At 40.7% G+C, this 21,801-nt stretch overlaps 1 long non-coding RNA gene across 3 annotated transcripts; it reads right to left on the bottom strand.

Moving 5' to 3' along the window:
• Positions 1-62: 62 nt before the first annotated feature.
• Positions 63-16,455, bottom strand: LOC147897840 (uncharacterized). 3 transcript variants are annotated; one of them, XR_015541698.1, is made up of 4 exons: positions 15,730-16,455; positions 15,195-15,492; positions 1,083-1,145; positions 659-828 (listed from the first exon to the last, which is right to left on the bottom strand). It is a non-coding gene; the product is annotated as an uncharacterized LOC147897840 (long non-coding RNA). The 3 variants fall into 3 exon arrangements; XR_015541700.1 differs by lacking the exon at positions 659-828 and adding an exon at positions 63-273 and having other exon boundaries at positions 15,195-16,455; XR_015541699.1 differs by lacking the exons at positions 15,195-15,492; positions 15,730-16,455 and adding an exon at positions 1,336-1,345.
• Between the last annotated feature and the right edge of the window lie 5,346 nt (positions 16,456-21,801).

The raw sequence follows: 21,801 nt of genomic DNA, 5'->3' as shown, positions 1-21,801 counted from the left end.
TAAAAATATTATAATTATACCAATTCTGCATCATCAAGATGCAAAATTGGTGCTCCATGATTTTAAATGGCTATTTTGCCTTTCTGCAAAAGCCATTCTACTATGTCCTCTCTCATGGAATGATAATCCTTGTCAATTCCAATGACATTTGAATCTTTTGTCTTACTCTTTACGCAATTCCAAACAAGTTTTAATTGACTATACATCTCATCTATAGTTCTAGCTCTAATGAATTTCATGACTATTGTTTCTTGATTAACTACACTCCATTCCCTGCAACAAATGACAAAGTAAAGTAAATCAAAATTTAATGGAAGTCTAAATATCTTAATTTATAACTTGTAATGAGAAGAAGAATAACGTCAATTAAAAAATATTAAGTAATATAATGAAACTTTTAAAAACTCCATGAGTAATGCTTTATCTCACCTTAATAGGCTATGCAAAATCTTTACTTTTCAACATTGGATCTTCTCCATTCACAATCCAAACATTTAATCAAATTCATAACCATAATAAAATGAAATCATCTTTACAAATATCTTTGTTAAGAAAACTTTTTCTAAGTGTTAAATTCTACGAGATGTACACTTTATTCTATACTTGATATGCAAACATCATTGCATACCTTGATAGGTTGTTGACTCTTTTAACTACTAGATTTTTGTTGCTTTGATTTCTTATTCTAGAAAGAAAATAACAACACAAAGTACACTAAGAAATAATTACATCAATTAATAAGATGACTAACTTAGAAAGGCAAACATTGTAACACGCTTGCTTGCATACATGATGAATCTTGTGGGACCATGTCATTTTTATCCACACCTTGAAGAAGTTGAAAAAATGACCCACAAATTGAGAATTGTGTCCCATTTTCTACACTCTTGTAATAATCATCCTACAAATGAATTACAAAAGGTATAAATCAATGAATGTAAGAATCTCTTTTAACACAACCTTGGAAAGATGAAAACATGCAATGAAAATACACATTCAAAATCGCTCAAAATTTGAAAACGCAAAAACATAATTAAAATTTAAAAACTCTTGGATTCAACATGACATAAGTTACTAAGTACCTCATTCACAGAAGATCCATCCATGTCGCTCTTGTGATCCATATCGGTAAGTGTCTCATCATCCTATAAGAATTTATGTCCATCCAACTCAAAATAATGAAACTCTAATTCTTTAAATCATCATGGAAACTCAAATGGACGTGTTAAGAAATTAAATGACTATGAGCTTTATCCTATTAAACTAGAAGCAAATATAAGATTATAACTTTCATTGCCACTTTTTTATTCACACCATAAAACTAGATGGCAATACCTTATCCATGTAAAAAGAGTCCACAACTCTAATGTTGTCATGATCTTACAAAACCATAGAATACAAAAATCACAATCAAGGCTAATGGAAGACATGATGCAATGGAGACATTGAAGATATTTATACACTAGAACACTTCCAAAGATAATAATCAATCGTACAATCCATGTAATGAAAAAAAAATGAGCATATTTGACAAAAAGTTAATTGCCACAAGCATTCAATACTAAACATTAAAGACACCGTATGCACTAAAACATTTCTCAAAATGATAGTCAACTGTATAATACATGTAATGAAATGAAACTGAGCATTATTGATAAAAATTTGATTACCACAAAAGCTTCAAGCTGTGTCACAAATTAATTTATATGCACTTTTGTATTCACAGCATAGATTACTAGATAGTACCTTCTTCATGTGAGAAGACTCGACAACTATGTTATCATGATCCTACATGCGTAGATTCATGAAGCATCTCCTTCATGTTGGAAGGCTCGGCAACTCTTATGCTGTCATGATCCTACATGTGCATAGATTCATAAAGCATCTCCTTCAAATAGCTAAATACAAATATCATCTTAAATAAATTTGAGTAAACACAATATCATCTTAAATAATTTTGAGTAAATTTGTAAATACATGCAATTACGATCTCAAGGGGGGTCACTTAGTGTAATATATCTATATCACGTGTGTTCAAGGCTTCTTTTATAAATGCCTATGTAGCCTACGTTTTGTATTTTCTTATACCCCCTCTATAAAATTTTACAAATTTTTTAAATCCCATAATGTAAATATATTTTTTACTAGAGGAATTTAAAGAGTCCTTATGTGAGAGATACATTATGACTTTTGATGTCACTTTGGAGGCAATATGAGGGACCTAGGATATGAGAAATCTAGACCATGTGTGCTATTTAAATCTACATACATTAAGGAGAGGAGCTCACCGCAACAAACAATAGCACCCAACAAGCCAGTGTTCAACTCCTAGCGGTGCCAAAAGACTAAGAGGGAAAAAAAACAAAAAAACAAATTATGAATCACAATCTAAGTGTTGGCTGACAGACAAGCTCCCAAAGGAGTAGCTAGACTCTAGTGAGTAGCAACCATTAGTATATTAAATATTCAATCCATCCCAATTTGAGCAAGCCAACCATATATCTTAGATAAATATAATCATTTATGATAGGTAGAAAAGAAGATTGTCAAGTGTCTTAGAGCTTTTGCAAATGGACCATATATCCATCAAAGCATTAAGTATAATACCTACTAACGGCTTTTAAGGTGAAAAATTTTTTACTGCATTCAGCGAGCTTGTGTTGAACCATTCAAGAGCTCAGGAGAGTCACTTAGTGTAATATATATCTATATCTCGTGCGTTCCAGGCTTCATTCTTAAATCCCTATGTAACCTATTTTTAGCAATTCCTTATGCCTCCTCTGTATATTTTCTTAAAATTTATAAATCCCATAATGTAATTATATGTTTTTGTAGAGGAATTTTTAATTTCCTTATGTGATAGATACATTGCTACTTTCGGAGTCCTTTTGAAAGCAATATGAGAGATATAAAATATATGAGAAGATTTCAACTTCATCTGATCCTGTAAGATGTAAAGGGTACCTAAGGCTTGCCAGACACAATTCGCTAAAGTACTTTATTAATAAGACCAAAATGGCATGAGAGCTGTCCATATAAGAAAGCCTCTATTCAATGTATAGTGTCTACGATGAACAATCCAAGACCTCTAAATCTGAAAGAAAAATGAAACTTTTCCTGCAAGATGGACTCGGTCCACAAGGCTCAACTACGGAGACAAGAAGATGTCAATGTACTCTTTGCGAATTTCAAGGTAAGCTTGTGTTCCCACTATGCTTCTCTCTTTTCATATAATATCTAATAACTGTCATATCATATCAAGAAGACTTAAAGAAATTCACCAAAGCTTTGAGGCTAAGAAAGAAAGATCATAACATAAACATGTTAGCTTAAGCACCGATGAGCATCAATTTCTAAAACTTCTTTTCCTTTAAGCATAAACAATTTACTTTCCTATCAATAACACTAAGCTAAATCATATTGATGGGATATCTCAAGGTGTATGCCCCAGGCACACCTTGGTTTCTATGTGTGTGTGCTAGAAGCCCAGTTAGGTGCCCATAAGCACTGTTAGGTGGTGATAGATGCCACATAGGATGATTGAGAGAATCTAGGAGCTGATTGAGGAGATGATTGTGGAGCTTAGTGACTCATGTAAGAGGTGCCTACATATGGACCTCACCTTTCTTCATTCCATAAGCAAGCAAGCATTCTCATTTTGTGTTCAGCTTCATGCTTTCCTTTTAGTTCTTCAACATGGTATCAAAGCACTATGATCCTCCTTGAGCCCATTTGTGCCGTGTTATCTTCTTCATCTTCTTTTTCTTCTTCTCCTTGTTGAGATATCGAGCTCCACTCGTGATATGCCAGGGTAACCGTTGTGCATTTATGTCACCGACTTGTTAGCTGCAGATGCGGTTGGTACACCGTCCATGAATAATAGCTGGATGACAGCTATCCTTATGTACTCTAGTTCGTGGCTCAATTAGTATGCCACCTTAGTTAGCTGAGTTTGGTTTGAGACTCACATATAGGGTTCTTTTATTTCTTAGTTCGTGGCTCAATTAGTATGCCACCTTAGTTAGCTGAGTTTGGTTTGAGACCCACATATAGGGTTCTTTTATTTCTTTGTACTAGAGTTCTTTTGGCTTTCACAACTAAGAAGAGGAAAACTGTTTTCAGCCTCCACCTTTGTGTGTATTCCCCCATTGTGTATGTGAGAAAGCTGCAAGTGAGACTCCTTCCTTCTCTCCCACTATCTTTACATGGTATCAGAGCCTGGTTCGTGGTAAGGAGCTCAAGAAAGCAAACCAAGTTCGCAGTGTCCTGGTAAGAGGACCAATGTTGCTTTCCTTTTTCGAGTTTGGGAGCAAATCTCTGCAGATAGCACAACCGAAAAGTGCAAGGGTGCATTGTCTCAGATTGAGATGCCCTTCGTGGTGTGGCAAGAGGACAATATACGCTGCGGGCAAGGACAAAGCCCTTGATGACATTATTTTTTTAATTCGAGGCCATTTCGGGACCCGTTTTGGAGGAAAAAGTTCTCTGCAAGCCTGAGAAAAAGACCCTATTATTGCTGTGCGACCACTACTCCACAAGTCGGTGAAAAGTTACCGCAGAAACTGCATCATATGCATGTGCGTAGAGATATCAGAAGTTACAGAATCATCCTTACTGCCTGTTCATGCAAAATCGTCACTAGGAAGTGACTGTGTGGTTAAATATCACTTTCATCAATTTTACAGATTTGCCCTTGTGAGGCAGAAGCTGTGCTTTTTGTAGTGACAGAATATTTTGCAGTGTTCTATAATGACGTCTGATTCTCTTTCACAGATTGTCACTAAAAAGCTTGACAAGAATAACTTCCAAGCATGGAAGTTTAGAATGACGAATTTCCTTATGAAAAAAGACTATTGGGAGTTCATTACAGGAAATGAAGAACCAGTTCTTCCTAATGTTCCCAATCAACAAGAAATGCAAGCATTTAAAGGATGGCATGAGAGAGCCAGAAAAGTTATGTACTGGCTGTCTATCAGTATTTCAGATTCTATGATTGTGCATATTCAGGATGCAAGTACGCCAAAGGAGACATGGGATACTTTGACAAAAATGTACAGCACAAATATGCAAGCCAGAAAAATGCAGCTCAGCACAATGTGCAGAGAGAAAATATGAGCATCAATGACTACCACATGAAGGTAAAGAAAATTGCAGATACACTTGCTTCCATTGGATCGCCAGTGGAAGATGATTTAGTTTCTGTGACCTTGAATGGTCTAGGAAAGGATTATGCACAGTTCCGGACATCCATTGCCGTCTGTGAAAAATTTTCTGACTTTGAGGAGTTGTTTGCTCTTCTAATTTCTGAAGAGCAGAGAAATTGTGGTGCATCTTCTTTAGGAGGAACTTCAAAAGAAACTATCTTCTACTCAAATGTTAGAAAAGGTAGAGGCAGAGGTAGATGAGGCCGATCTGGAGGCCGTGGTAGTAATCAGAATATACAGCAAACTCAAGAAAATCAGTCCTATAGAGGAGGACATGGTAACTCTAGAGACAGGGGGAGCCAAAGAGATCGTGGTGGATGGCAGAGAGGCCAAAATGCAAACAGCAATGTTGAATGCTACTATTGTGGTAAAATGGATCATATGGCTAAAGACTACTACAAAAAGCAGAATGACATTATGAATGAAAAATTGCAACAAGGCAATTATGCATCCTCGAGTAGACAGGGTGATGACAGAAATGAGCATTTATTTATGATGCAACACATGACCAATTCTGTGACAAGTGTAGAAGAAAGCAATGATGGGTGGTATGTTGACTCAGGTGTATCAAACCACATGATAGGTCATGCAGAATGGATGCAGGATGCAAGGAAAATGAAAAAACCAAGATTTATAAAGACTGATGAAAACTGGTGATGATCCTGCACATCCTATTGTGCAGATTGGTAAAATTCCTTTGTCTATGCAAGATGGAAAAAAGAAATACCTGTCTGATGTATTTCATGTCCCGAATATCACCAAGAACCTGATTTTTGTTGGTCAAATGGTTGAGCAAAGCTTGCAGGTCAGATTTAATCCTCATGGATGCTTTGTTGAGGATATGAAAAATAATGGTCGCTTAATAGCAAAAGGAAAAAAGGACATGATGTTTACGTTGAATGCGAACATGCTTGAATTAAGTGCAACAATGTTTGCACATGAGACCGGTGTAGTTGCAGATATTGATATCTGACATAAACGCATTGGTCATGTCAATGTACAACGACTTAAATCAATGCAGGCCCAAAATATTATTGCAAGATTACCTAAATTCAAGGTTGCAGAAATGCATAAAGTATGTGAAGCCTGTCAATTTGAAAAACAAGCAAGAAAACCATTTCCTAGACATGTTCAAGAGAGTAAGAAGCCATTGGAATTAATCCACTCTGATGTGTGGACTACTAAAGCTGCATCTATTGAAGGCTGTCATTATTTTGTCACTTTTATTGATGACTACAGCAGAAAAGTTTAGGTGTATTTTATGAAAAAGAAAAGTGAAGTATTTGGGCATTTCAAAGCTTTTAAAGCTATGGTTATAAAAGAAACAGGCCTGCAAATAAAATGCCTAAGGTCAGATAGAGAGGGAGAGTACCTCTCAAATGAGTTTGCAAGGTTCCTGCAGGAGCATGGCATAAAGCAACAATATTCATGCAATCATACCCCACATCAAAATAAACTTGCAGAAAGAAAAAACATGCATATTGAAGAGGTATCGGACCATGTTAAATGAAAAAGACCTACCAGATTATTATTGAGCTGAAGCAGTTGCTACAACAATTTACATAATGAACAAGACTCCCACTGCAGCAATACATGACATGACACTAAAGGAGATGTATACTGGTAGGAAACCAGATATTTCTCATTTGAAAATTTTTTGTTGCATTGCCTATGTTCATGTGCCAGATGAGTTGAGATCCAAGCCGGCGGATCCAAAAGCTGAGAAGTGCATCTTTATTGGTTATTCTCTGCAGCAGAAAGGATATAGATGCTATAACCCTTATACTCGTAAGTTTACAGTGAGCAGAGATGTTTTTGATGAGATGAGCAACTGGTGTAAACCAATAAATGTGATTGATGATGTAGATGCACAAAATGGTAATGTTGCACATAATTCACAGCAGCAGTCACAAAATATTAGTGGACCTGCAGTGTCCTCTAGCAGTGGTTCACATACTTCGCCATGGACAGGCAGATTGAGATCAAGAGAATCTCCTCAAAGCAATGCAGATAGTGGTATGCAGGTATCACGATAAGGAAAAGAGAAGGTAGATCAGTCCATGTTTGATGTAAATGCAGGTCACTCTTATGTAAATGGTGAATCCAGTGGCCCAGAACAGAGCATTGATAATGAGTTAGGTATTCCTTCTGTTCTTACACCTCGAGTAAGGAAGACCATGGATGTTTTGAGAGCACCTTGAAGTGAGCCTATTTTGCACACGTCTACCAGAGCTAAGTATCCTGTGGATAGGCTGAAATATGATGGATTTACAACCATTCACTATGCCTATATGGTCAAAGTGATACAGGAACCAGAACCCACTTCTTTTGAGCAAGCCATGGGAAAAGAAAAATGTGAGAAAGCCATGGATAAAGAAATGGATGCCTTGGAAGCAAATGCTATATGGGAATTGGTGCCTTTATCTAAAGACAAGAATGCAATTGACTGTAAGTGGATTTATAAGGTGAAGCACAATGCAGATGGTTCTGTGAACAGATACAAGGCAAGATTAGTTGTCAAGGGGTATGCACAGACATATGGCATCGATTATGAAGAAATATTCAGTCCGATTGCAAGGATGGCAACCGTAAGAGCAGTCATTGCTATCGTTGCATCAAAGGGATGGTCTTTATATCAAATGGATGTAAAGAATACCTTCTTGCATGGTGATTTGCAAGAAGAGCTCTTTATGGAGCAGCCACCAGGTTATGTTCACGCTGTTCATCCTGAGTTTGTTTGTAGGTTGAAGAAAGCCTTGTATGACTTGAAGCAAGCACCTAGAGCATGGTCTGACAAGATAGAACAGTATCTTGTCACTATTGGCTTTCAGATTTCCAAGGTAGATTTCTCACTTTATGTGACAAAAACAGAGAAAGGTATTATGCTGCTTGTCATTTATATTGATGATTTGATCATCACAAGTGATAGTGATGAAGATATCCTTCGTGTGAAAATGCTATTGAAGCAGAAGTTTGAGATGAAGGATTTGGGAGAGCTGTGTTATTTCTTGGGCATTGAGGTGATTAGATCACCAAGTGAGATACAGCTCTTGCAGAGGCAGTATGAATTAGACATGCTATCCAAATATGGGACGACAGGCTATAAGCCTATTTCAGTTCCTTTGGAGCAGAATGTGAAGCTAAGCACAGATGTAGGTGAGCTTTTAGAAGACCCTACTATGTACAGACGCATAGTAGGAAGTTTGATTTATATGACTATTACCAGGCCAGATTTGAGCTCTGCTGTTGGATTGGTAAGTCAGTTTATGCAAGCTTCAAGGAAACCGCATTTGGATGCGGCTAGACGCATACTCAGGTATGTGAAGTCCACATTGTAGTATGGACTATTTTATGAGGCAGGGGTTCAGATACACTTGCATGGATACACTGATGCTGATTGGGCTGGTAGTATTTATGATAGACGATCTACCAGTGGATATGTGTTTTCTTTTGAGAGTGCTGCAGTCACTTAGAGCAGCAAGAAACAGCCTACAATTGCCTTGTCCAGCACAGAGGCTGAGTACAAGGGTGCAGCAATGGCTGCATGTGAGGTAGCTTGGTTGCATAAGCTACTTTATGATATGCATCAGTCTACAGATGGACAGTTGTCATTTATTGTGACAACATGAGCAGTATACACTTGGCAATAACCCAGTCTATCATGCTAGAACAAAGCACATTGAGGTGCATTCTATGTGTGGGAGAAGGTTTTACTAGGTCTTATTGATCTAGTTTATGTCAGCACAGAGGATCAGGTAGCTGACATATTCACGAAGACATTGGGCGCAAAGAAGCTGCGCAAGTTCAGAGACCTGCTTGGTGTGCAGGAATTGGGATTGAGCTCGAGAGGGAGTGTTGAGATATTGAGCTCCACTCGTGATATGCCAGGGTGACCGTTATGCATTTATGTCACCGACTTGTTAGCTGCAGATGCGGTTGGTACACCACCCATGAATAATAGCTGGATGACAACTATCCTTATGTACTCTAGTTCGTGGCTCAGTTAGTATGCCACCTTAGTTAGCTGAGTTTGGTTTGAGACCCACATATAGGGTTCTTCTATTTCTTTGTACTAGAGTTCTTTTGGCTTTCACAACTAAGAAGAGGAAAATTGTTTTTAGCCTTCACCTTTGTGTGTATTCCCCCATTGTGTATGTGAGAAAGCTGCAAGTGAGACTCCTTCCTTCTCTCCCACTATCTTCACACTCCTTTCTCTCCATTTTTCCCCTTTCTGCCCAACCACTTGGAGGGCTGAGTTCTCCACCTACAAGCAACCATTCCCAGAGTCCTTCTGGCTGGAGAGACCCTTCATATGGACAAACTTCCACGTCAGAGGAATTAGAGAATGGTGCCCACGAAATCGCGCAACATTTGTCTTCATCTTGATGCCATTTCTTGCAATGCGACTTGCTGAAGCAGCCATTCCAAAATTCCTCTAAGCCAAGCTTGCACAACAGTATGAGCTAGCTCCTCTCTAGATTTGAAGGAAAATGGTCCACCAGGGAGGGACATTTGTCTTCATCTTGATGCCATTTCTTGCAATGCGACTTGCTGAAGCAGCCATTCCAAAATTCCTCTAAGCCAAGCTTGCACAACAGTATGAGCTAGCTCCTCTCTAGATTTGAAGGGAAATGGTCCACCAGGGAGGGAGAAACAGCAAAAAAACCAATCGACTTTCAAGCTACTGGCTATGGCGACGTGACGCGGCATTCCGCCTCTCCTCCTCAGTGGCTCTTCTCTGGTATATCAGCTTTGTTTCTACCTAGAAGCCCTCTTTTCTTTGCTTTGAAAAGTGAGATACAAGCCCTCCAAGTTCAGGCCTCTGTTTTGGACAGTTTTGACAATGTTATGAGTTTGATGCTACATTAGATGCTACTTTAGCATTTCTGATGTTTTAAAGTGTTGAATACTATGGCTACAACTTTCCTTTAAGTTGCTATACCTGGATTTGCTTGGAATACTTTCATTTAGCCACCTCTATGAAGCATGCAAGTTGAAGCATCATTTCCATTATGATTTGTAGTATGGAATTCGGTTACAAGTCTTTGCTACTCTAAATGCTTGTACTTTGAAGCTCTTCAACTCTTTCTAGCCTTGCAAGAGAGTAGACACTGCCCATTTTGGGTTAGACCCTCTCATGGCTACCTTCTTGAATATGGATAAGTTCAATGGTAAAGGCTTTCACACATGGCAGATGAAGGTTAAGTTTGCATTGATGAGGAAAAACCTCTGGGGGCTTGTCAAACCTGCTTTAACTTCTTCTTCAACAGCCTCTAATGCTGGAGAATCCTCAGCTCCTACACGCCCGGCACGAGATCCTGCTAGAGAGGAGAAAGCCTATGGCATTATTGCTCTGGGCTTAGGAGATGACTATATTCATCACATTTCTGATTTGGAGTCTCCTTCTGAAGCTTGGCAAAAGCTTGATATTAGTTTTAGTGCTAGCTCTCACATCTCAAAATTGTCACTTAAGATTGGTTTCTTTGAATTGAAGATGGCTAGTGGCACTCCTTTGGTTGCCCATGTCAATCACATGCGGAGTCTCATGACTCAACTTGCTTCTATCAACTATCCAATCACTACAGATGATGCAATGGCAGTGTTGCTCAAAAGTATGCCTGAAGATTATGATCATGTTGTTACCACTTTGAAAAATCATCCTACTCTTGAAGGTCTTATTACTGCTCTTCAAGAAGAAGAAAGGCACATGGAACTCCGGAGAGGCAATGACATAGCCTATGCCATAAAAACTCAAAAGGGCAAGTTTTCACCTTGCAAACATTGTGGGAAGACTAATCACCTCTCAAAAGATTGCTTCAAGATCAATCCTTGCAAACATTGTAGCAAAAACAATCACCATGAAAAGTATTGTAAGGCCAAAAAGGAAGCAACTACAAAGCCAAAAACTGCCAATCTACTTTCAGTTGATGTGCCTCCACAAGATAAGGCATCCTATGAAGATTATGCTTTTTGAACCATCTCCATATATGATCCAGATCTCTCTTTTTATGTTAAGTCAAGGTACTCAGCCTAGATAGTCCTCCAAAATGAATGAAATAAACTTTTGTGTGTTTTTGTAAACACCTCTGGTCACCATATGATGTAGGCCATGTGTATGTGTTTTGCTCCATGGTACCTCTTGCAGATTATCTCCCTTGCATGTACATGCAAGGGAGATAACCATTGGAAGGTCTTATGTATCCCTTTTGTTTACTTCACACCCTTGGGAACCCCTTGCTAGCATGTGATCCTAGCCATAGATTTATCCTTGACAACCATGAGATGGCATGAGAAACTATGAGACTAGATGTATCCTTGACATAGCCTGAGGCATTCCCTTGAGGGGGGGTATGATGGGATATCTCAAGGTGTATGCCTCAGACACACCTTGGTTTCTATGTGTGTGTGCTAGAGGCACAGTTAGGTGCCAGGATGATTGAGAGAGTCTAGGAGCTGATTGAGGAGATGATTGTGGAGCTTGGTGGCTCATGTAAGAGGTGCCTACATATGGACCTCACCTTTCTTCATTCCATAAGCAAGCAAGCATTCTCATTTCGTGTTCAGCTTCATGCTTTCCTTTCAGTTCTTCAACACATACACGCACACACACACACACACACATACACATACTAAACAGACAAACAACACAGTTAAACAAGGCCAAGTCAAACTTTGCCCATGAATCGAAATGCAAAGCCCCAGCAATCAATCAAAGCCACATGAGAAGCAAAAGCCCACTCTGATCTTCACAACCTTCAAGTGCCTTGTGAAGTCAAAGAGACCCCATGCAACCTCTCTAAAGAGAGACCACTTGGTCTTGCACAAAGAACACCATGCAAAAAAACCAATGAGTTGTTGAACTCACTCACCACCAATACTCATGCACTAGACCAAGGCTGAGAAACACCTGACTTGATTGCAAACATTGGGAAAGCAACGAACCTTTGGATATAGCTCGACCCAAGTATCATGCCCACCACAAATCTTGCCTTAGACAATCTGCAAACCTTGAGGATCAACAACCACCTCGAGGGTGCTCAACAAATTTTACGCGAACTTAGCCAAAAAGCTTGCAACTTCACTTTATGAGATTGATAGTAGGCTCTTTGCTTAATGAGGGATCTTGGACGAAAAAACTAAGCAACCGATCTAGATGGCGTAAGGAGCTTCATCTATGTAGCCCTGCTATAGGACAGGAAGAGTGCGACACTGCCGACCATATCAAGGATAGCAGCTCGACGGGAAGAACAACAGCAAAGCTCGATCAATGAGCACTGACGAGTCGCTTTACAAACATGCAGAAAAAATTGAGACAAGACAATGTGCAATGTATTGGTTTCTCTACAAATTGTCCACCCATGAAAAGCACAAACGATGCCCATAGACGTAAGCAAAGCCTTTGTAACACCACCACATTGATGGTAGCAAGAACAAAGGAGATCAGAGGCTAAGGCAACATGAGCATCTGTGAACTGGATTAAGATATGAATTTCAACAAAGTACCACAGGCTCCTCCATCATCTTCTCCATCACTAGAATACCAGACGGTACCCAAATTTCAATAAATATTTCATTATTCAAACTGATGCTTTGGGACATGCCTCACCTTGCTAATGAGCCGCTGCTCGCTCGCTGTGTGTGTCGTAGGAGTTACTGTAAGCTACCAGTGTTGCTTCCAGGAGGTGTCTATATTTGATACATCCCCTAGATACATACATATGAAACAAAAAACCATATTCCAATTAATATAAGATGTTAGAATTTACGTCTCATATGTATGTACCCAACAATGTTAGAATCTAAGCATTCCCTGGATGTAGCTCTAATACCATGTTAGGATAAATGAGCTAGCTTCTTATAGGCTAACCTAGAGCTCATAGTGGGAGCCCCTAATCTTTGATACTCAAGATCTCAATATGAATTTGTTGGAATGGCAGGGTCAATGCCCCACCTATGAGCCCACATATAAGGATGACAAAGAGGCTTGAACACCTTGCATAGGCATGGGTAGATAAGTATCATGTGGGACAATTCTCTAGATGCTACATGGACACATGTGGTTGGTTGCCATAAATATGCCTCAACATGGGGCAAATGCATCAAACTTTTAGTCAGCTAGTAGCACAAAAAAGTAGACAGCATGTAGTGTTTGATCCCATTGAGATGGACATCCATGCCTTTGATGATAAGGACCACGTGCTTGGACAGCAAACTCTTACTAATATCGATGCTTGTACAAATGTTAATGACAAGGAAGCATGGCCTCTTGATTGAGGTGCCATCACACAAATGTTACATTGCTGGGACTGCTTTGTATCCTTGTGCATTAGCATTGATAGAAATGGATAAGGTGTATGCAGCAGAATAGCCTTAAGAGACAAAAAGCCTCATACTGTGTCCACAAGAGCAAACTCACAAGCACCAAATTCAGGAGATAGACAACAATGCTCACAAGTACCAAATTCAAGACAACATTCCAAAAATATCTTAGAGTATATTGCACAAAATCTAAGCCAAACAATCCTTACAGAAAGCTCCACCAGAGATCCCACAACATGCAGCAATCCGGTGCCTTGGATGCTCTATGGTGAGCACAAATACAACTCCTACTTCTATTCTTGAGTGAAATTCACTCACCACTAGTTGACCAGTCTACAGATTGGGCTGACCTAGTCTATGCTGATTCTGTTGATTTCCACAAGTCTCTTGTCTACAGGTTACTTGCTACTGGTCCTGCTTGAGCCCTGCTGCTGCAGCCACCAGACAACTTGGCACCCCTGTTGTACCTGACCAGGTCTGCAATACTTGCTGCTACCAACCACCTGTGCGCTGCCTCTGCCATCCTGCTTGTAGACCTTCTGCACTTCCATTCGGCATCCCTTAGTGGCTATGTCTATCCCTGTCCTGCCCCAACCAATTGGCCCTTGTCCAAAGGCCCATACAAGGTTGCATGCAGCCATACAGCAAGCCCTATTCCAGTGCCTTTGTCAGCCCTAAATCTTGGACTGTGTAGTAGCCCATATGGTACCCTATAGTGCTGCCCATGTGGATGTCCCAATCCATGGACACTTACTAGGTGGAAATTCCTCTTAAATCATTCCACTCGACCCTCCATGGACACTAACTTTGTGACAATTCCACTCAACCTCAAAGTCAAGAGCCAACTAGTCTTTTGAAGCTATCAAGATTTGCTCACAAGCACAACATTAATAAGGGCTTCAAAGGATCAGCATTCACCTTAATGTCAACCACATGCATGAGGACTTTGGATCTGCTAGAACTACAACACAAGCTTTCTCATTGGATCAAATAGTACTAAGTAAAGAGCACCACACACTCTCTCCAGGGGCAACTCAACCATGGAAGTGATCAATCAATAAGCAAGGTTTTGCAAAAGGACAAAGCAAAGATATAGAGGTAGATCTTGAGTACATGTCGAACGCATACAATTCAATAAGTGACTCCCTAGCATCCATCGCATTCAAAAGCCAAAGTCTAGAATTATAGCTATGGTAGAGAGGGTTCGGAACACACTCACAGGTGACCCAAACAATTGCTGCCCACCCCCATTTTCTTCTTTTTGCTTTCACTTTTGAGACGAAAAAGTCAAGATTTCTGATTGAACTGTAATCATTGAAGACACAAGATTAGTGATCCTTTAAAATGTTCCTTCCTGAAGGAAGGAACATAGAGGATAGACGATAAAGGCTTGGACTTACAGATGAGCAAATATGTACAATTTAAAGCCAAGATGGTACAAAATATATTGCAAAAAAATGTCTGCCTCAAATATGGATTCTTAGGAATCATGCTACAACTTGCATAGAAATGAGGCAACGCTTAATCTCCATAAAAGACTGTAACAGTTAAGTGCCCACTCAGGTCGTTCCAAATGGAACAAACAGTAGCAAGGAACACAAAGGAGCATTTGAGATTACAGAATGCATAATAAATTTATAAGCAAGCAACGCCATTAAAGAGGAGACTCACCTCGGTTAAGCTGGCTGCTTCGAGGGTGAGAGAGAAGGGGCAGGCGGCTGGGAGGGATGAAACAGCCTCTTCATCAAGACTCATTGTACCTTTCTCCTCTTCCCCAGGTCTCTCTCAGTTGTCATCAGCATTTTCCTTGTCATCACTTTTATCATGAAACAACCTCCATAGCCTTTCAACTTCCTTTGAATCGGCAGCCTCCTCAGTTTCGGCTAATAAATATCAGTGTACTTTAAGGGCAATTTTAAGGGACTTAGGACACCCATCCATCATGAACTTCTCCAATGAATGGCTAGACCTATGCACAAGCATGAAGCAAAGTTCGACAAGATGGTCCTCAATCCCAAACAATGGCAGTGTGTACATCATGTTGCAGAGATAATCTCTAACACCTTGGTCGTCATGCTTAAACAAGTATCTAACTGTGATCCATTCACAAAAGAAGGCCGAATCAAAGAAACGAATGAGCCATCCATTTTCCCCCACTAGGCTTGGTGTCTTCAGTATCTCTCTAGGAGACTCTTCAGTATCTAACCATATTTGTCAGTTATAACCGAGAAGATGCACCATGGCCCCGTTTTGCATGGGATCCTGAAACAACCTGTCTCAGGCCACCAAAGACTACAGCCACATCGCATCCTTTAATCCTCTGCGGTTGACAGCCCTACACAATTCATACGGCTCGTGTAGAAGAACTATTAAAGGTAGAACTGGGCAACTCTCTAGATCGTAAGTAACTAGATTTTGCTTCCATTCAAACAAGCGACCCTGAGCAAGCTGCTGCAATGATCATCAAGATTTTGCGTAACGAGTCCTGAAAACTAGCAACCTTGCTGATCACTACATAGGGATGGCCAATGTGAGGCACTAGGGAGATTTAGAGTTGCTTAGAAAATGGCATCGCTTGGCAAGCAATGTGCTGATGCAGAAAGAGTCATCGCATTGAATTGAGGGAAGGAAATACGATGAGAGAGGGCAGCCAGGAATTGGAGCAAGAGCGGAAAGGGGGAAGGGAAGGAGATCTCCAAGGGGGAGAGAGAGAGCACAAACCGAGGGAGGAAGATGTCAATGATGATGATGATGATGCTCCTGGTACTACTGAAGGAGTGATGGTGCAGCTGCTCTGGTGCAGGATGGAGTGCTCCTGAGGGAGCTCCAGGGAGGTGGATATGGAGATGGTGATGCAATGGAGAGATGAAGTCCTTGAGGAGGTGCTATTTTCAAAGCTTCGAAGCCCAAAAAGCTCACAAAAATGAAGCCAAAGGAGAAGACAAGGATGATAAAGCCGATGAAGAAGCAGAGGAAGAAGAAGAAAAGGGGGGAGAGGGGCATGCAATTTTCTTTTTTTTAGTTTTCCCTTTTTACCTCCATTGTTTTCTTTTCTTGAAATCCACCCTCAATTTCAATTTGAACCCCCCCAACCGCGAAAGGTTTTAGCTATTCTCTCCCCCACCTTTCCTTACTTCCCGGCTTGGATGGTAGGTCAAAAATCTCACTCTCTCTCTCTCTCTCTCTCTCTCTCTCTCTCTCTTCTTCAAGTGTGTGTGGGTTATCTCTTGGATGAGGGGCAGTGTAGCCATGGGGCAGGGCCTACAGCCTTCATATAGGAGCTGTGCAGCAGCCTTTATAGAGGTTAAAAGGGGTCGGCCCACTAACTGCCAGGTCAACTGTCTAGGCTCATAGGGCTTCCTCTATACAGGGATGTATGCAGTCCTTTTGTTGGCTGGAGGGAATCAGCCATGAGTCAACCATATAGGCCTATTGGGTCAGCCACCTTGCAGGCTAGTCGGACAGCCTGACCTACCCGACTAGGGAGGGGTTGGGAGGCTATATATAGGCTGTTATTATGCTTTGGCATATATACTCTAACCTTCTAGTAGCACATGGCAAGATGCGTTGCTAGTAGACTTTTTGGATCCATCAAGAGGATTGTTGGCTTGTTGGTGGTAGTGATACCTGCTAATCAGGTGCAAAGGGTGGGATCATTTGATCAGTTCATGTTAGTGACTTGTGTGCAAACCCAAGAGCTAAAATCCATGCTTATATCAGTCCATTTACACTAACCAATAGGTGAAACTACCTAGGTTATCCTCTCCCCTTTATGGACAAAGTTTATATTGTTTAAAAAATAATCAACGATAGGAATCTTAGGGGCCATGGTTGAGGCATGGTTTAAAAACTGACATTTTTAGAGTCCATTAGAGGCAGGTTATCTTCTTTCAGACAATGGATTCTCGATTATCAGGCATAATCGTTGAGTTTGTATTCAGTAGGCCCATCCTTGGCCTTCAAGATCTTTGATCAAGGAGAGTTGATATTAGGCCCTCATAAAGTGCCCTTCAGATAGGGATGTGTGCCCCATGAGCAGGTGGGTGGGTTGGCCACTATGCATGCTAGTTGGCTGGCTTGTTACACCCAACTAGGGAGGGGCTGGGTGTTAGAGATTGACAGTGTCCTTCCAAAGTTTTAGGCGGATCATATGCCCTATGTGCCACTCGGGAGCAAGAATGCACATATTCGCACATGGATGCTACACGATATGATAATAAAATGTGCAATGGACGCAACATCCATATATCCCACGGTTGGATTAGCACCAAACTTTGCAAGGGTCTTAAAACAAGTTGTTTTAATGTCCTTGCAAAGTGTAAGGTGCATCGGATGCCGGATGTGATACCTAGGAACAAGAATGCTCATATTCGCATGTGGATGCTATGTATATGAAGGAAATAAGTGCGACGGACACCAAGATCCGTATACCACACCTTCAAATCAGCACCAAAATTTGCAAGAGTATTAAAACAAGTTGTCTTAATGTCCTTGCAAAGTGTTAGGTGCATTGGATGCTGGATGTGACACCGGGGAACAATAATGCCCATATTTGCATGTGGATGCTATGTATGTGAAGGAAAAATGCACAATGGACATCCGCATCCGTATATCCCACTATTGGATCAACACCAAATTTTGCAAGGGTCTTGAAAAATTTATTTTAATGTCCTTTGAAAGTATTAGGTGAATCAGATGTCGTATGTGACACCAGGGAACAAGAATGCACATAGAATGCATGTGGATGCTACGTGATATGAAGGAAAAATGTGCAACAAAAACCAACATCCGTATGTTCCACCATCGGATCAGCACCAAAGTTTGCAAGGGTCTTAAAACAAGTTGTTTTAAAATCCTTGCAAAGTATAAGGTGCATCGGATGCCGGATATGCCACCGGGGAACAAGAATGCTCATATTCGCATTTGGATGCTATGTATATGAAGGATCCAAGCGCAACGGACACCGAGATCCATATACCACACCGTTGCATTAGCACCAAACTTTGAAAGGGTCTTAAAACAAGTTGTTTTAATGTCCGTGCAAAGTGTAAGCTGCATTGGATGCTGGATGTGACACCCGGGAATTAGACCGCCCACATTTGCATGTGGATGCTATGACGTATGTGAAGGAAAAATGCACAATGGACATCTAAATCCATATATCCCACCGTCGGGATCCAAACTTTGCAAGGGTCTTTAAAAAATTGTTTTTAATGTCCTTCCAAAGTATCACGTGGATCGGATGCCGTATGTGCCACTGGAGGGCAAGAATGCACATATTCGCACGTGGATGCTACACGATATGAAGGAAAAATGTGCAACGAACAACGACTTCCATATATCCCACCGTCGAATCAACACCTAACTCTTCAAGGATCTTAAAACAATTTGTTTTAATGTCCTTGCAAATTGTAAGGTGCATTGGATGCCGGATGTGACACTAGGGAACAAGAATGCCCATATTTGCAAGTGGATGCTATGTATATGAAGGATACAAGCACAACGGACACCGAGATCCGTATGCCACACCATTGGATCAACACCAAACTTTGCAAGGATCTTAAAACAAGTTGTTTTAATGTCCTTGCAAAGTTGAAGGTGCATTGGATGCCGGATGTGACACCTAGGAATTAGAATGTCCATATTTGCATGTGGATGCTATGACATATATGAAGGAAAAATGCACAATGGACATCCACATCCGTATATCCCACCTTCGGATCAACTCCAAACTTTGCAAGGGTCTTTAAAAAATTGTTTTTAATGTCCTTCCAAAGTATCACATGGATCAGATGCCATACATGCCACCGGGGAACAAGAATGCACATATTCGCACGTGGATGCTATGTGATATAAAGGAAAAATGTGCAGCGGACAACGATATCCGCATATCCCACCGTCAGATCAGAACATAACTTTCCAAGGGTTTTTTTTTTAAATTTAATGTCCTTGCAAAGCGTAAGGTGCATCGGATTCAGATGCGACACTGGGGAACAAGAATGCCCATATTTGCATGTGGATCCATGCTATGTATATGACAAAAAAATGCAGCATGGACATCCGCATCCGTATATCGCACCGTCGGATCAGCACAAAACTTTTCAAGGGTCTTGAAAAAATTGGTTTTAATGTCCTTGCAAAGTATAAGGTGGATGGAATGTCGTATTTGTCTCCGAGGAACAAGAAGGTAGATATTCGCACGTACATGCTATGTGATATGAAGGAAACAAGGGTGACGGACACCAAGATCCGTACATCGCACTGTCATATCAGCACCAAACTTTGCAAGGCTCTTTAAACAAGTTTTTTTAATGTCCTCGCAAAGTGTGAGATACATTGGATGCCGGATGTGACACCGGGGAACAACAATGTCCATATTTGCATGTGGATGCTATGTATGTAAATGAAAAATGCACAATTGACATTCACATCCGTATATCCCACCGTCGGATCAACACCAAAATTTTGAATGGTCTTGATTGCTTTTAATGTCGTTGCAAAGTATCAGGTGGATCAGATGCCATACATGACACCGACGAACAAGAATGTACATACTCGCATGTGGATGCTACGTGATATGAAGGGAAAATGTGCAACAGACACCAACATCCGTATATTCCCCGCCGGATCAACACCAACTTTGCAAGGGTCTTAAAACATCCGTATATTCCCCGCCGTATGTGCCACCGGGGAGCAAGAATGCACATATTCGCAAGTGGATGCTACGCAATATGAAGGAAAAATGTGCAATGGACATCGACATCCGTATATACCACTGCAGATCAGCACCTAACTTTTAAATGGTCTTAAAACAATTTGTTTTAATGTCCTTGCAAAGTGTAAGGTGCATTGGATGCTAGATGTGACACCGGGGAATAAGAATGCCCATATTTGCATGTGGATGCTATGTATATGAAGGAAAAATGCACCACGGACATCCACATCCGTATATCCCACCGTCGGATCAGCACCAAACTTTCCAAGGGTCTTCAAAAGTTTTTTTGTAATGTCCATACAAAGTATGAGGTCGATCGAATGCCATATGTGGTCCGGGGAACAAGAAGGCAAATATTCGCACGTGGATGCTACACGCGATATGAAGAAAAAATGCGCAACGGGCACCGACATCCATATATCCCACCATTGGATCAGCACCAAGCCTTGCAAGGGTCTTAAAACAAGTTGTTTTAATGTCCTTGCAAAGTGTAAGGTGCATCGGATGCCGGATGTGATGCCAGGGAGCAATAATTCCCATATTTGCATGTGGATGCTCTGTATGTGAAGGAAGAATGCGCAATGGAAATCCGCATCCGAATATCCCACCGTTGTGGATAAGCACCAAACTTTGTAAGGATCTTAAAACAATTTTTTTTAATGTCCTTGCAAAGCCTAAGGTGCATCGAATTCTATATGTGACACATGGGAACAAGAATGCCCATATTTGCATGTGGATCCATGCTATGTATATGAAGGAAAAATGCACCACGGACATCCGCATCCATATATCCCATCGTCGGATCAGCACCAAACTTTTCAAGGGTCTTGAGAAAATTGGTTGTAATGTCCTTGCAAAGTATGAGGTGGATGGAATGTCGTATGTGTCTCCGGGGAACAAGAAGGCAGATATTCGCACGTGGATGCTATGCGATATGAAGGAAACAAGCATGATGGACGCCAAGATCCGCACACCACACTGTCATATGAGCACCAAACTTTGCAAGGGTCTTTAAACAATTTGTTTTAATGTCCTCGCAAAGTGTAAGATGCATTGGATGACGGATGTGACACTAAGGAACAACAATGCCCATATTTGCATGTGGATGCTATGTATGTGAAGGAAAAATGCACAATGGACATCTGCATCCATATATCCCACTGTCAGATCAGCACCAAAATTTTTAAGGGTCTTGAAAACATTGTTTTTAATGTCCTTGCAAAGTATCAAGTGGATTGGATGCCGTATGTGACACCGGGGAATAGAATGCCCATATTGGCATGTGGATGCCATGACGTATGTGAAGGAAAAATGCACAATGGACATCCGCATCCGTATATCTGACCGTCAGATCAGCTCCAAACTTTGCAAGGGTCTTTAGAAAATTGTTTGTAATTTCCTTCCAAAGTATCACATGGATCGGATACTGTATGGGCCACTGAGGAGCAAGAATGCACATATTTGCAAGTGGATGCTATGCGATATGAAGGAAAACTGTGCAACGAACACCGACATCCATATATACCACCATCGGATCAGCACCTAACTTTTCAATGGTCTTAA

This window comes from Dipteris shenzhenensis, chromosome 10, assembly GCF_047967505.1.
Source record: "Dipteris shenzhenensis isolate YYH24624 ecotype China chromosome 10, Dip_SZ_1.0, whole genome shotgun sequence".
In the NCBI taxonomy this organism is placed as follows: Eukaryota; Viridiplantae; Streptophyta; class Polypodiopsida; order Gleicheniales; family Dipteridaceae; genus Dipteris; species Dipteris shenzhenensis.
The sequence above is the reverse complement of the archived record's forward strand: the minus strand, read 5'-3'. Positions and strand labels throughout refer to the sequence as shown.